Below are 15,824 nucleotides of genomic sequence, written 5' to 3'. Positions count from 1 at the left end.
ATAAGTTCATTTCATTATAATCCTTTATCTCATAAAAAAATTGTATATCATTAACATTCATCAACATTCAACGTCCAATCAAGACAAGGACATTTTCATTCGTATTATGATATTATGACCTTTATTCATACCTCTACTACTTTTTATTTATTCCGTTCATCTTATCAAGTAAGCCACATACACTACATCGTATGAGCATTAAGCAAATATGGATATTTATCACAACATGAACTTTCATCTCACATATTATCACATATGTATCATAAACTTTTATTCATACTTTTCTGAACCGAGACTTATCATAATCATAATTTTACTCAAATAGCTTCACATAACATTGAACAAGGTCGGCACAGCTCGGTTGGAGAGTACCCTGTCTAAATAAGACGGTACTTATACGCGTCGGAAGACATCACACTATCACAGATCAGTGGCATGTATAGCTAAACTTTTACACATGCTAGGTTAGTCCGAGAACCGACTAAACCTGCTCTGATACCACTAAATGTAACACCCCGTACCCGAGACCATTGCCGGAGTCGAACACGAGGTGTTAACGGACTTAATTCATTAATTAAACAGCTCATACAATTTATTTTAAAATTTCCAGACAAGCTAGCTAACTGCATCACAGTCGCTTTAAAAATAATATCTCGAGTTACGAAACTCGAAATCCAATTCCGTAAATTTTTCCTGAAACTAGACTCATATATATATCTACTAATTTTTTTCTAGAATTTTTGGTTGGGCCAATTAGTACAGTTTATTAGTTAAAGTCTCCCCTGTTTCAAGGTTCAACTACTCTGACCTCTGTGTATTACGAATCAGATATCTCCCTGTACAGAGCTTCAAAAACTATGCCGTTTATCTCTAATAAAACTAGACTCAATAAGGAATCTGTACATATAAATCATGACTTCTAATTATCTTTGTAAAATTTATGGTGAATTTCTAAAGTCAGAACAAGGGATCCAGAAATCGCTCTGGCCCTGTTTCACAAAAATTTAAACATCTCATCAAATATAGCTCATATACCTGTTTCGCTTATTCCATATGAAAATAGACTCATCAAGCTTCGATTACATAACTTATTCATTATTTAATTCCATTTCTACTATTTTAGTGATTTTTCAAACTCACATCACTGCTGCTGTCTGAATCTATTTTATGGTAAATTTTACCTATTTCATGGTTTCCATGGATTAGCTAGCAATTTGACATACATAATACCAAATATGATCATGATTAGCCATTCCAATGGCTAATCATTACCAAGCATTTCTATTTCCATACCACTCAATAACCATATCATAAGACCATATATACAAAATGATTATAATGCTATACATGCCATACTCAAAATATACAAGCCATTATGCCAAGATGGTATACGGATAGTGTAAGCGTGCCTCCGACCGCTTCCGATTTCCGAGCTGGCTTGTCAACACTACAAGGAATGAAAAGGAGGAGTAAGCATAAATGCTTAGTAAGCTCACATGCAAATAGCAAGTAACATAACCATATAAGCAAACATAAAACATCATTTGCATAATCATCACCAAGACATTCATATCACCTTTTCATTTATCATCTTACCATATTGTTGTTATATCGAGTTTTCAACCCGAGGGTTAAGTACATACCTGTTCAAAGTATCCATTTCACAACACTTACCAATACGTCCCTTTCATCTTGAGTATTCCTCCATTTGAGTAGAACTTTACCCGTTGAACACATCGAATATAATTGGATACATGGATAACTTGCACATAAGTGCCACATATGTAGCCAAGCTACCATGTAACCCGCCCATAAGTGAACTCGGACTCAACTCAACGAGCTCGGGCGTTCGCATCCATAAGTGAACTCGGACTCAACTCAACGAGTTCGGATGCCTAGTTACATCTCACGAACTCGGACTCAACTCAACGAGTTCGGACATTCGCATCCATAAGTGAACTCGAACTCAACTCAACGAGTTCGGATGCTCAACCATCCTAGTGACATGTCACTTGTATCCTAATCTATTCCTAAGGTGCAAACGGGCTTTTCCTCGAACACTTATCCTTGCCGTCTTCCGTAGAATGCCAAATCAATACTCATTAACAATTATATTTAACAAGTAGTTCACATAATTTACATATTATTTGAAATTAACCACAAAGCATACATTTCATAATAAAATTCAGCATAACACATAATTAATATCAATAACTTAAAATAACAATTATGCTACATTATTTACACATGAACTTACCTCGTATGCGAAAATGGCTATTTTTACCATTTCGTCCACAACTTGGTATTTTCCCCATTTTAGCCCGAATTTCAGTTTTCCTTGCTCTATCATTTAAAATATAGTCTAATTAGGACTCACATTATTCAAATTGACCCAAAATCATATTTTGGAAAAATTACAATTTTGCCCCTAAACTTTTGCATATTTACACTTTTGCCCCAAAGCTCGTAAATTAAAATTCAGCCTATTTTCTTATGTTTTATGACATGCTGATCATTTTCCCTTCTATGGCAACATCAAATTCTCACTCTAACATGTACTTATGACTATTAGGTATTTTTACCGATTAAGCCCTTTTGCTTGTTTTCACTTAAAACCGAGTAGCACAAGTTGTCTAACATAATTTAAAACCTCATATTCTATCATAAAACACCAAAATACACAAATTTCACCTATGGGTATTTTTCCAAATATAAACCCTAGGTTAAATTATTGCTAGCATAAGCTAAATCGAGCTACGGGACTCCAAAACGTAAAATCATTAAAAGCGAGGCTAGAACGAACTTACAATCGAGCTTGGAAGCTTGAAAACCCTAGCCATGGTTTCTCCTTGCTATATTCGGCCATGGGGTTGAAGATGAGCAAAATTGGCTTTTAATTTTGTATTTTAATTCATTTTACCCTAAATGACCAAAATGCCCTTACTACTAAACTTTCCAAAATTCCATCCATGTCCAATTTTGTCCATAGACTTAGAAATTGGTAAAATTACTCTTTAAGGACCTCTAATTAATAATATAATTCAATTTTATGCAAAATACTTCTAGAACACAAGTTTTGCAATTTATTCAATTTAGTCCCAAATTTCAAATTAAGCACTTTATGCATAAAATTTCTTCACGAAATTTTCACACAATCATGCAATCATATCATAGACCTTAAAATAATCATAAAATAATTATTTATATCTCGGATTTTGTGGTCACGAAACCACTATTCCGACTAGGCCCAAAATCAGGATATTACAGGCGGTCTTCTCCTTCATCACATCCTGCAAAATTTCGATAGACAAATGCAGATATAACTGTGTTAACGCCTTTCAATCTTTATGCCTCTTCTCTTCCTCTGTCAATATTGAAGGCATCTTATCTATCCCTAGCAGGACATCTTCTAAGTCCATCTGTGCAAGAACTACTTGCATCTTTATCACGCAAATCTGTTGTTGTGATCCAACAGTGAAATTTCATACTTCAAAGATGCCATTATCGTGATTGGGATGAACAACCCGAAAGCTCTTATACCAATTTGTGAAAAAGTAGAACATAGGTAATGACAATGTATCGCAAAGAAAAAAGAGAAAGAAAAATAAAGAACAGAGATTTTTACATGGAGACCCTTTCAGGAAAAAAACTATGGCAAAGGAGAAGATAATTCACTATGTCAAATTCAAATGCTTACAAGAAGAGTAAACTATATCTATTTATAGGCTTGTAAAACCATATTCTAATAGGAGTGTAGTAAGATTGAAACACTTTATTCTAATTAATATCAAATAGATGGAGTTTAATAAGGTTTCAAAAACCTTATTATAAAATAAAATAAAAGAAGTGTAGTTCTATATGGATTTTACTTTTATTTTATTTTACCATTGTATTTTATTTAAATAAGGATTCGGGTTAATTCTAACAAAAACTAAACACCAAGTAGGCTTGGCATTTAAGTACAATCATGTTCCGGAATCATTGAACTTCAAAGGGATCATTTTCTTCCTCTTAATGGTATATCTCTTACTTTCTTTAGTACCAAGTTCCTTCATTAATTTAAGTATCCGAAACCATCTTAATACAAATTTTGACATTCTCATAATTTACTTATACATCACAAGAAGTCGAAACACATGAATCCGTCTCTAAACTTGATTCATCTCAAAGTGACTGAAACAATTACCAAATATTTTCTCCTTGCAATTGTTCGCCTATTCAGGTGTTTAGAAGGCCCTTATTAGCATATCGGTTCATTTCGAGGATTTCGATCCAGTAAACGTGTTTAACTAAGTAATGAAATATATGCGCATACATAAAAAATATATATTGTGTTTTATGTGCTACTAAAAAAGTTTAGTTCTGATGATTAATGAGAAACCAAAATCTCTACTAACTTTAAAATTCGGCTGGTAAACATAGAAATGATGATAAAAAAAGTGCTTGTCATAACACTGCTCCATTCTTCTAATAAAATTTCAACTCTGACGACGCAGACATTCTTTTCCTGCCGTCATACTTGCATACATTCCTTTCACATTCTTTTTTCGTTTTGGTATTATTATCTACCAAACAATTGCAAAAATACCTAACATTAGATACGGGTTCAAGGCCATGACATGACTTGTTATTCAGAACTATTAGTTTCCTTAAATATATGTTTACCTATTTCTTTTCCGTCCCTTTTCCCTGTTCCATTTACAAAATGTATAATAATAGAATATAATATAATATAAAACGTATAAAAACATGATTTATTAGCCACATACAAGTTAGTTTATGAGACAAGGTGGCCAGTAACCTCCTGGTAGGAATACTGTTTTATATGTGTCATTATCAGTATGTTCAATATTTCTTAAAATATATATTTATAATTCTTTTAGCGTAAATGGTAAACTTCGGAATCCAACTAATTTCGTAATAATATATATTAGATATACGTAAAATCACACCTAGTTACATACATAAAAAATATGTTTATGTGAAAATATAAATTTTAAATTATTATTTAGTTTCAATAACTTATTTTAGCGATTATATTTTACTTTTAAAGTAAAAATAAAAATGTCAAACTACTCAACTTGTGAAATTAATCCATGCACCTTAATTTTAGTAGATGTGTAGTCCTCAATATAAAAATCCTATCAATTAGTGAAAATTTTGAGTTGTTATTATTATAATATATAAAAGTGATGCATTAATTTTTTGAATTATAGGTTTAATGTATTTAATACAGTAATTCATCACTCTTTCTTTTTTCTATTATATTTTATATAAAGATCTTATGAAACATCTTAGATTATTGTTATATTTTATTTGAAAATTTTAACAACCGTCTTTATTTCAATAATAATAAAATGCTTATTATGGTATTGTCATCAATTGTAAGTTGATGTCGAGTTGACATATGATACCAACTCAATTAATAATATTATTAACATATACAATTGATAGATATAATAAATTATATATGTTTAAAAAAAGGTATAAAACACATTAAAATAAAGTTTTAGTTAAGTCATAAATTTAAAGTTTTACTATTCTAATTGATACACGTTCAAATCCTATCATATGCATATTTTTATTGGTTTTAGTTCCAACGAAAAACTAACATACCCTCAAATAATATCATTTATTTTAACTAAAGAAGGACATTTTCTTAATTTTCTTAATTATATTGGTGACCGGTTGATTTGTGACAAAATCTTAGTCAGGAACTTAATAATAGTAAGTACAAATACCAAAATTTGATGAGAGAAAATATTTTATCTTAAAAGTTAATTCTTTTAAGTTCACCTAAGAATTATTATGGTGTAGTGGTAAATAATTTATTTATAAATCTATTAAGCAAGGGTTCAATCTTTAAACATGTTAATTTTAGTTCTTTATATTATTCATTTTCTAACTAACTTGGTAGTCGATAACTCATGATACCAGCTTAGTCAGAGGGTTTAGTAATAGTATAAAAGTATATATATAACGATTGAGGTAATAAAGTGTGCATAATAAAATTATCAAGATAAATGTTTAGTTGAGTGGTAAATCAAATGATTTATTAATGTAATCGGTGTGTATTTGAATCCCAATATACGTATATTTTCAATGGTTTTTGAGTGGAAAGACTACAATACCCTTGAACAATTTTCTTATTTAAATTAGAAAAGAGTATTTCTGTAATTTTCTAAGCAAGATGATGCCTGATTGACTTGTTACACCAATTAAATTAAAATTTTAAATAATAGTATAAATATATTAATATTGAAACAAGTTTATAAATCTCAATCCAACCATTAACCCATTAACTTAGGCTAATAAATAAATAAAATTGGGCAGTAGTCTCACTTGGGCTCCCAATTTTAAAACTAATTTGGAGCTTCATAAAGAGCTTGGTTTAATGAAATTTATTTGGGTTTTGAAAATGTGGGCTTCTAATTTGGTCTTAGCCCATATTCTAATTTCCAATTATACAGTTAAATAGACAACGATTTAATCTTAAAATCAAAATAGTCACATTCAGAAAACAAGAATTAATAGCCCATAAATCCATTTGAGACTCAAAACTGAATCATAGGCCCTGGACAAAATCAAGTGACTGTAGTAGGTAATCTAAATGTCTATAGTCTAATGAATCGAAAATGAGCACATCGATTCAAGGACTATTGTGTCGTTTATCAAGTCCAATTAAAAAGATACATTGTTTTGGGTATCAAAGTAAATGACTCCTAAAAAGATAAAGATATAAGTGTGATTGTATGGATTAGCAATTCATTGGCCAAGACCCAAGTTGAATTTATCATAGATCTATTTATGGATTTATTCACTTGTGACGTTCATAAGATGACATACCTCAATCCTGAGTAAGTGAATGATTATGTGTGCATGACTTGTACACTTTGATGTATTGACAGCCTGAATTCAATTGGTAATAGAATCAAAAGCTGCTACGTTGGGTATATGTGTAACATCCCGATTTTGTGCCTAGTCGAAACAGTGGTTTCGGGACCATAAATTCGATAAGGAAAATTTTTATTTTTATTATATTTTTATGGTCTACAATTTCACGAAATGATTTCCTAAAAATTTCGTTAAAAAATTTTGACGTTTGGGCACTCAATTTAATCAAAAGGATTAAATCATAAAAAGTGCAAAAGTTAAGTTCTACATGCTAAAGGTGTCCAATTGTTATGAAATTTTAAATTGGAGGTCCTTATATGGTAATTATACCATTGGTTAAGTTGGTGGACAAAAATGGAATGGTTAGGCATGTTTCCAAAGTTTTTTCATTAAGGGCATTTTGGTCATTTAATTATACAAAATTAAAAGCCAATTTTTGTCCATCTTCAACCTCTTGGCTGAAACTTGCATGGAGAAACCATGGCTAGGGTTTTTCAAGCTTCTAAGCTCGATTGTAACAAGATCTATCTATTTCTACCATTAATTTGAGCTAGGGTTCATGTTTAAAAATTGACCCATGTGTGACATGCATGCATTTTGATGTATAATGGTAGAAAATGAGTGTTGGGTGTTAAATAAATGACTTTTACTAAGCAATTTTCTATGAAAATGTCCGAAAGGACCATTTTGTAAAAGTTGTAAAAGTGGTATAAAAGGGTGTTTTGATGAGAATTGTAGTTTTCTATAGTTTTGAAAATGGTTCATCTAGGCCTATAGAGTGAGAAAATTGAATAAAAATTACTTTACGAGCCTAGGGGAAAAAGTGTAATTTTGACAAAGTTTAGGGGCAAAAATATAATTTTGCAAAAATATGGTTTTTGGATCATATTAAATAATGTGACTAATAATTAGACTAAATGTGATATTATAGATTAAGGAAAACGAGGATTGGACCTAGATCGGGTGAAAAATGGAAAATCGACGGTTAGGTTCCTTTTTGCTATTTTGTTCTCGAGGTAAGTTCATATAGTAATAATAATGGAATATCATGCTTGAATTGTAATTATCTATTATTATGGCATAAAATTTATGATTTAATATATTAGAAGAATTTATGGATGATAAATATGATGTGGAAAATGTGATGAATGTTAAATTACTATTACATGATTTAATATATTAAATGATTTAATATATTCGATGAAGAACGTTTCCAATACTTTCCTACCCCTAACACGAGCAAAGGATGAGTCCAAGAGATCTAAAGGTGTTCGCCTTTCAACCTCTTAAAGTATGGTGACCTCGGCTTTTCAACAAACAAGGGAGGAAGAAAAATGGAAACTCGATGATGAGAGGAAGCAAATGTTGACAAGGCTAACATAGTTGGGGAATTCGGCTTTAACCGAAAGATGAGTAAAAGTAAAAGAGATCGGCACAAGGGGGAAAACAAAAGTTGTGGTTTCGAATTTTGTGAGTGATCGGCTAAGGTGATTGAATGGAAGAGGTTTTTTCTTTATGATTGGTGAAGCAAAGAAGATGGGAAGGTGATGATAAAAGAAAGGAGAGGAATGGGTTAATGGCCTCGGCTTGAAGAAATAAGAGAGAAAGAGAATGAAAAAAGAGAAAAATGAATCATAAAGGCCAAAAATAAATGGCACTTATTTGCTATGGCTGAATGAGTGCATTTCGGCATAAAAATTCTTCCTAAATTCCAATTCCATGAATTGCTCCTTGATTCTTGGCCAACTCAATGTTTGAATTTCATTCAAACTCCTAACCGATCTGTAACACCCCGTACCCGAGTCCGTTACCGGAATCGAACACAAGGTGCACACAAACTTAGTTTAACTATCTTCACAGTCCATTTAGAAATTTCCAGACAAGCTGGTTACTGCGTCAGTGTCGCCTTAAAAATCATATCTTGAGTTTAAAAGCTCGAAAATTTGTTTCATAATTTTTCCCTGAAACTAGACTCATATTTCCATCTACATATTTTTTTCTAGAATTTTTGGTCAAGCCAATTAGTACATTTTATTAGTTAAAGTCTCCCCTGTTGCAGGGATCGACTACACTGACCTTCATACGTTACGAATTGGATATCTCCCTGTACAGGGCTTCAATACTGATGCTGTTTGTTTCTATAGAAACTAGACTCAGAGAGGAATCTATAAATATCTGGCATGACTCATAATTATCTCTGGTTAATTTACAATGAATTTCTAAAGTCGGAACAGGGGATCCAGAAACTGTTCTGGCCCTGTTTCACGAGAACTTTAATATCTCTTAACATATAATTCATATGACCGTTTCGTTTCTTCCATATGAAAGTAGATTCATCAAGGTTAATTTACATAATTTATTAACTATTTAATTCCATTCCTACAATATTTAGTGATTTTTCAAATTCACACCACTGCTGCTGTCAGCATCTGTTTTTCAGGTAAACCTTACCTATTTCGTGGTTTCTATGGACCAACTAGAGTTTTGTCATACATAGGTCCACATATAATCATTTTTAGCCATTCCAATGGCTGATCATTTGCTCACACTTCCATTCAGTCCGTAGTCACATCATAAAACCATACATATATACATAAGCACAAATGGTCTAATGCCATACTCCACTTTTACGAGCCATTTTCGCATGGTCGTACACACATACATCACAAAAGTACTTAAAACGCAACAAAAGGGTAGTCCTATACATGCCATTTCAAAGCTCAACCAAAATTGTACCAAAAGGGGGCTTTGATAGTGTGGATGACTTCGACTTCGTTGATCCCGAATCCGATAGCTAACGAGCGAAACCTATAAAACAGAGAGCCAAAGCAACGGGGTAAGCATTTTAATGCTTAGTAAGTCTCAAGCAATGGAATCAGCTTTGACTAACGTATTACATTCACATGGCTAAATGAATCACTTTATTAATACACATTCCCATAATCATACTTATTTCACATTACCGACCCTTATGTTCATACACAAAAGAACAACTTAGCCAAAGGCCTAGCTCGTTTATCAACTGGCGCATACGTGCTTGTAAGGACTCAACTAATTCAAGCACATACAAACATACCTCATTGCTGGAATTTTCACAAGTGTATAAACTGAAATTTTTACAGCAAGATTGCTCACTTCGAATCACGTGCCTTGAGATTTAACCGGATATAGCGACTCGCTCGATTGTCTTGGGACCTAGCCCTGTTATAGTGATTCACACGATTGCCTTCGTCTTAACCCGGATTTGGTAACTTGCACAAATGCCTTCGGTCTTAGCCGGATATAACAACTTCATACGAATGCCTTCGGGTCTTAGCCCGGATATAACTACTAGCATAATTGCCTTCGGGACTTAGCCCGGATATCATTCCAATGTTCATTTACACATATATCAATAATCAAGACACATCCATAATTCATTTTCGTTACTAAGGCTCTAACACAAAATATTTATCAAACCTTTACAATTTCGGCTCAATAGCCACACACACAAGGAGCATGATTTCAATATAATTCAAGTAGGGTCATTACTCGAAGACTTACCTTGGATGTTGTCGAGCGATTTTGACGGCTACTCGACTACTTTTTCCTTCCCTTTATCGGATTTAGCTCCCCTTTGCTCTTGAGCTTAATTTGACAAATAAATCGATTTAATCATTTGAGCATCGAAAGAGGAATTCAAGGTACTTAGTCAATATATATACTCATTAGGCATCAAAGTCGCATATGTACGAAATCATGAATCGAACTCAACACATTAGTTAATAATCCTCTTAGCCGAATTTTCTAAGCCAAGAATAGGCATCAATATGCTTGCCTCTAACCGAATGCATGCACACCAATTTCCCCTCATGTGGCCGAATATACATGTCCATGTTGAGGCCAATTATACACTTAATACCACACAAAAACAGCATACATTTTACTACTAACGCATTACATATCGTAGCTCAATACACCTCTCTCATTTACTTCATAACTGAAACATCATCACAAGCAAATATACACTTGAAATAGTATATATGTCATACCAATACATCATGTGCAAACATATATTCATGTAGGTGTAAAGGCTGAATTCTCAAGTGGCTTATATCCAAATATACACACATATCCAAAGCTTAAATCTTACTTACCATGCAACATGCATGAATCATACTTATGGATATACCATGGCCGAATACCACAACACCATAATTTTGGTCATGATTAAACAAAGAACTTAGTATCTCCTTCAAAAATGCTAAAAGAAAATCTAAGAGTCCTCAATCCCCCATCACATGTTTCATTATCAAGCTTGATATTTAGCATGCAATGGCATTAACACCATATTCACTTTGGCGAATTTAATTCCCGTGACATAGCAAAGATTTGAACCATGGGCTAACAAGAACATCAAGCTAGCAACTAAAACATGCATGAATCTCATGGCACAACCTCAAACATACCTTAATCTTGATGCAAGTATAGCCAACCTCTTCCTAATCCTCTTCCAAACCAAACATGAAGCAAAATTCCTTCCTTCCTCTAGTATTTTCGGTCAAGGGAGAAAAATGGATGAACAAATTTTTTTTCTTCTCTTTCCTCAATACACGGCAAGGGGTTTCACTCACACACACACATTTTTTTCTTTCTTTATCACCCATACTTATTTGTTTATTGTTTCTCCCTAATGCACCAACAAAACATGTTTCATGACATGTTTAGCCCATACACCCTTGTCATGGTCGGCCATTAGCTAATAAATGGGGAAGTTGACATGCAAACCCTCATTTTACATGCATGATCAACTAGTCATTACACATTTCCCCCTCATACTTTTAAAGTTTACTACTAGGTCCTTTCTAGTGAAATTCACATTTATAACTCTAAATTAAAGCATCAAAAATGTCACACATGAGTTAACACATATTATAGGCATCAAAATAAATATCAAATTATTTTTATGCCTCGGTTTTGTGGTCCCGAAACCACATTCTGACTAGGGTCGTTTTAAGGCTGTCACAACTCTCCCCCACTTAAGAAATTTTCGTCCCCGAAAATCTTACCGGTAAATAGGTTTGGGTAACGCTCTTTCATAGAGCTCTCGGGTTCCCAAGTAGCTTCTTCCATCCCGTGTTTGAGCCATAACACTTTTACTAACGGAACCCTGTTGTTTCGCAACTCCTTCACTTCACGAGCTAGGATACGAATCGGTTCTTCTTCATAACTCATATTGGATTGAATTTCAACCTCTGATGGACTAATTACGTGCGATGGATCAGATCTATAGCGCCGAAGCATCGAAACATGAAAGACGTCGTGAATCTTTTCAAGTTCAGGGGGCAAAATCAAACGATACGCAACTGGACCGACTCGTTCGGATATCTCATATGGCCCGATGAACCTCGGGCTCAATTTTCCTTTATGGCCAAATCTCAGTATCTTTTTCCAAGGCGAAACTTTAAGAAACACTTTATCTCCCACTTGATACTCAATGTCTTTTCGTTTCAGATCCGCGCACGACTTCTGACGATCAGAGGCTATCTTCAGATTTTCACGGATTACTTTTACTTTCTGTTCAGCATCTTTAATCAAATCCACTCCAAAAATTTTGTTCTCACCGAGCTCGGTCTAAAACAATGGTGTACGGCATCTACGCCCGTACAAGGCCTCGTAAGGCGCCATCTTAATACTTGATTGAAAACTATTGTTGTGTTTAATTCAATCAAAGGTAAGTACTGTTCCCATGAACCACTCGAACTCGAGGATGCAACATCTCAACATATCCTCAAGTATCTCGAATTATCCGCTCGGATTGACCATCGGTTTGGGGGTGAAAGGCGGTGCTGAAATGCAACTTAGTACCCAAAGCTTCTTGCAATTTCTTCCAAAATCGCGAGGTGAATCTCGGATCTCTATCCGACACAACAAGATGTCGGTACCCGTGTAATCTCACAATCGAGAAACGATAATTCAGTTAGTTTATCCAATGAAAATCCGTGCGCACGAGGATAAAGTGAGCCTACTTAGTCGGTCTATCAACAACAACCCAAATCGCATCCTTCTTACTTGCTGACAATGGCAGTCCGGACACAAAGTCCATTGTGACTCGATCCCATTTCCACTCGGGTATCGTAATCGGTGAAGTAATCCGAAAGCACTTGATGTTCCGCTTTCACTTGTTGACATATTAAACATCTCAAACAAAGTCGGAGATGTCTCGTTTCATACCATGCCACCAAAACCGACGTTTCAAATCGTTGTACATCTTCGTACTCCCGGGTGGATTGCCATTCGGCTACAATGGGCTTCATTCGAATTATCGAAATAAGTTCAATTCTTTGGAACACAGACGACTTCGAACCTCAAACAATCGTCATCATCAATTTGAAACTCCAATTCCTTGTTCGGATCACACTCACTGTTTCGCAAGCAACTCATCATCATCTTTACGAGCTTCACGAATTTGATGAGTCAACAATGGTTTGGCCTTTAATTCGCTACTAACACATTGTCGGGTAGGATAGACAAGTGTACATTCATCGTCAGAAAAGCAAACAAAGATTTCGGCTTAAGGCGTCCGCAACCACATTAGCCTTTCCCGGTGATAATCAATGACGAGCTCATAATCTTTTAACAACTCAAGCCAACGTCTTTGTCGCAGATTTAAGTCTCTTTGAGTCATCAAATATTTGAGACTTTTTGATCCGAACACATGGCACTTCTCACCAAATAAGTAATGTCACCATATCTTTAAGGCGAATACGATGGCAGCCAATTCGAGATCATGGGTCGGATAATTTTTCTCATGTGGCTTTAATTGTCTCGACGCGTAGGCCACAACTCGACCTTCTTGATCAATACGCAACCTAACCCAAGTAGGGAGGCGTCACTATAAATGACAAACTCTTTGCCAGATTCGGGCTGCACTAAAACTGGAGCTTCTGTCAAATGAGTTTTCAATTGATCGAAACTTTTCTGACACTTTTCCGTCCATTCAAACTTGACATCCTTCTGAAGTAGTTTCGTCATGGGTGTGGCTATCATCGAGAATCCTTTTACAAACCGTCGGTAATGTAACCAAGTCCCAAAAAGCTCGAACCTCAAGAATATTTCATGGAGGTTTCCGATTAAGTATGGTTGTAATTTTGCTCGGTCGACTCGAATACCCGATCGAGATACCACATGACCCAAAAAGCTAACCTCTCTAACCGTAACCCGCACTTGTCAACTTAGCATATAACCGCTTATCCCGTAAAATTTGCAACACCAATCTCGGTGCTCGCATGTTCGGTCTCATCTCTTGAATCGACCAAGATGTCGTCAATGAACACAACTACGAACCGATCCAAATATGGTCTGAAGATCCGATTCATCAAATCCATAAATACCGCAGGGGCATTAGTGAGCCCAAACGGCATCACTAAGAACTCGTAGTGACCATATCTCGTTCTGAAGGTAGTTTTGGGTATGTCCGAATCTCGGATTCGCAACTGATAATAGCCCGATCTCAAATCTATTTTTGAGAACACTGAGGCTCCCTTCAGTTGATCGAACAAATCATCGATACGCGGTAACGGATACTTGTTCTTTATTGTCACTTTATTAAGCTGACGATAGTCGATGCACAACCTCATGGTTCCGTCCTTCTTTTTCACAAACAACACTGGTGCACCCCAAGGTGAAAAACTCGGGCGAGCAAAGCCTCTATCCACCAACTCTTGCAACTGAGCTTTCAACTCCTTTAATTCCGTTGGTGCCATACGATACGGAGCTATCAAAATCGGTGTGGTCCCAGGTACAAGCTCAATGCCAAACTCTATCTCCGAGCAGTGGCAAACCCGGTAATTCTTCGGAAAAACATCCGGTATTCACAAACCACCGCACAGATTCGGTTTTATTTCTAACTCCTTATCATCAAGTACATACGCAAGGTATGCTTCGCACCCTTTCTTACATACTTCTGGGCCAACATTGATGACATCACAGCTGGCAACCCCTTCAAGTCTGTAGGTTCAACTCGAATCGTCTCGTTATTTGCGCACCTCAAATCAATAGTCTTGCTTTTGCAATTCACAACCGCATCATGCGCGGTCAACCAATCTAACCCAAGAATAGCATCAAATTCATCGAGCGGCAAAAGCATCAAGTCTGCACGGAAAACAAGAACCTCGAATTACTAGGGACATTTCTTACACACTTTGTCGACCAAAGACGTAACGACCCAAAGGATTTGACACCGAATTACGAACTCGAGAGACTCAATAGGTAAAGTCTTCTTGGATGCTAAGGTTTCGCATATATAAGAATGAGTAGAACCAGGGTCAATCAAAGCAATCACATTAGTATCAAAGAGAGTGAAAGTACCGGTAATAACATCTGGCGAGGAAGCATCCTCACGTGCGCGTATAGCATAAGCCCTAGCAGGAGTGCGAGCCTCGGATCTGGTTGTAACATCTCTAGATCCTCTCTGACCACCACTAGCATTGCCCGTATTTCCAGATGGTCTACCTCGGCGGTGGTAGCACCCGGTTTCCCACTCGATTTGTATTCTGCTCGGACAACCTCGGGCAATCTTTAATAAAGTGGTCGACCGATCCGCACTTGTAACAGAGCGGTCACGGAACCTCAGACTTCGAATGCCATTTGCCACAATGTCGACACTCCGCTCGTCTCGACGTTCATTCCCAACACCGGCATCAAGTGCCTCGTGTACCCATTGTGGGGTCGATCACGATCTCGTCTAAAAAGGCCGGCGCCTCTAGACCGCCCACATCATCTCTAAATTTCTTGATGCATGTTGAAGAGACTTTCTCGAGGATCTTTTTCAAACTCTCCAGTTCCCACATCAACTTTTTGTTTTTCTTTTCTAAGCTCTTCGACTTTACAAGCTCGCTCAACAAGTACTACTGAACTCTCGTATTTCAAGAATGCCAACGAACATTTTA

Source organism: Gossypium arboreum, chromosome 6 (assembly GCF_025698485.1).
Source record: "Gossypium arboreum isolate Shixiya-1 chromosome 6, ASM2569848v2, whole genome shotgun sequence".
Taxonomy (NCBI): Eukaryota; Viridiplantae; Streptophyta; class Magnoliopsida; order Malvales; family Malvaceae; genus Gossypium; species Gossypium arboreum.
This window is presented reverse-complemented; position numbering follows the sequence as displayed.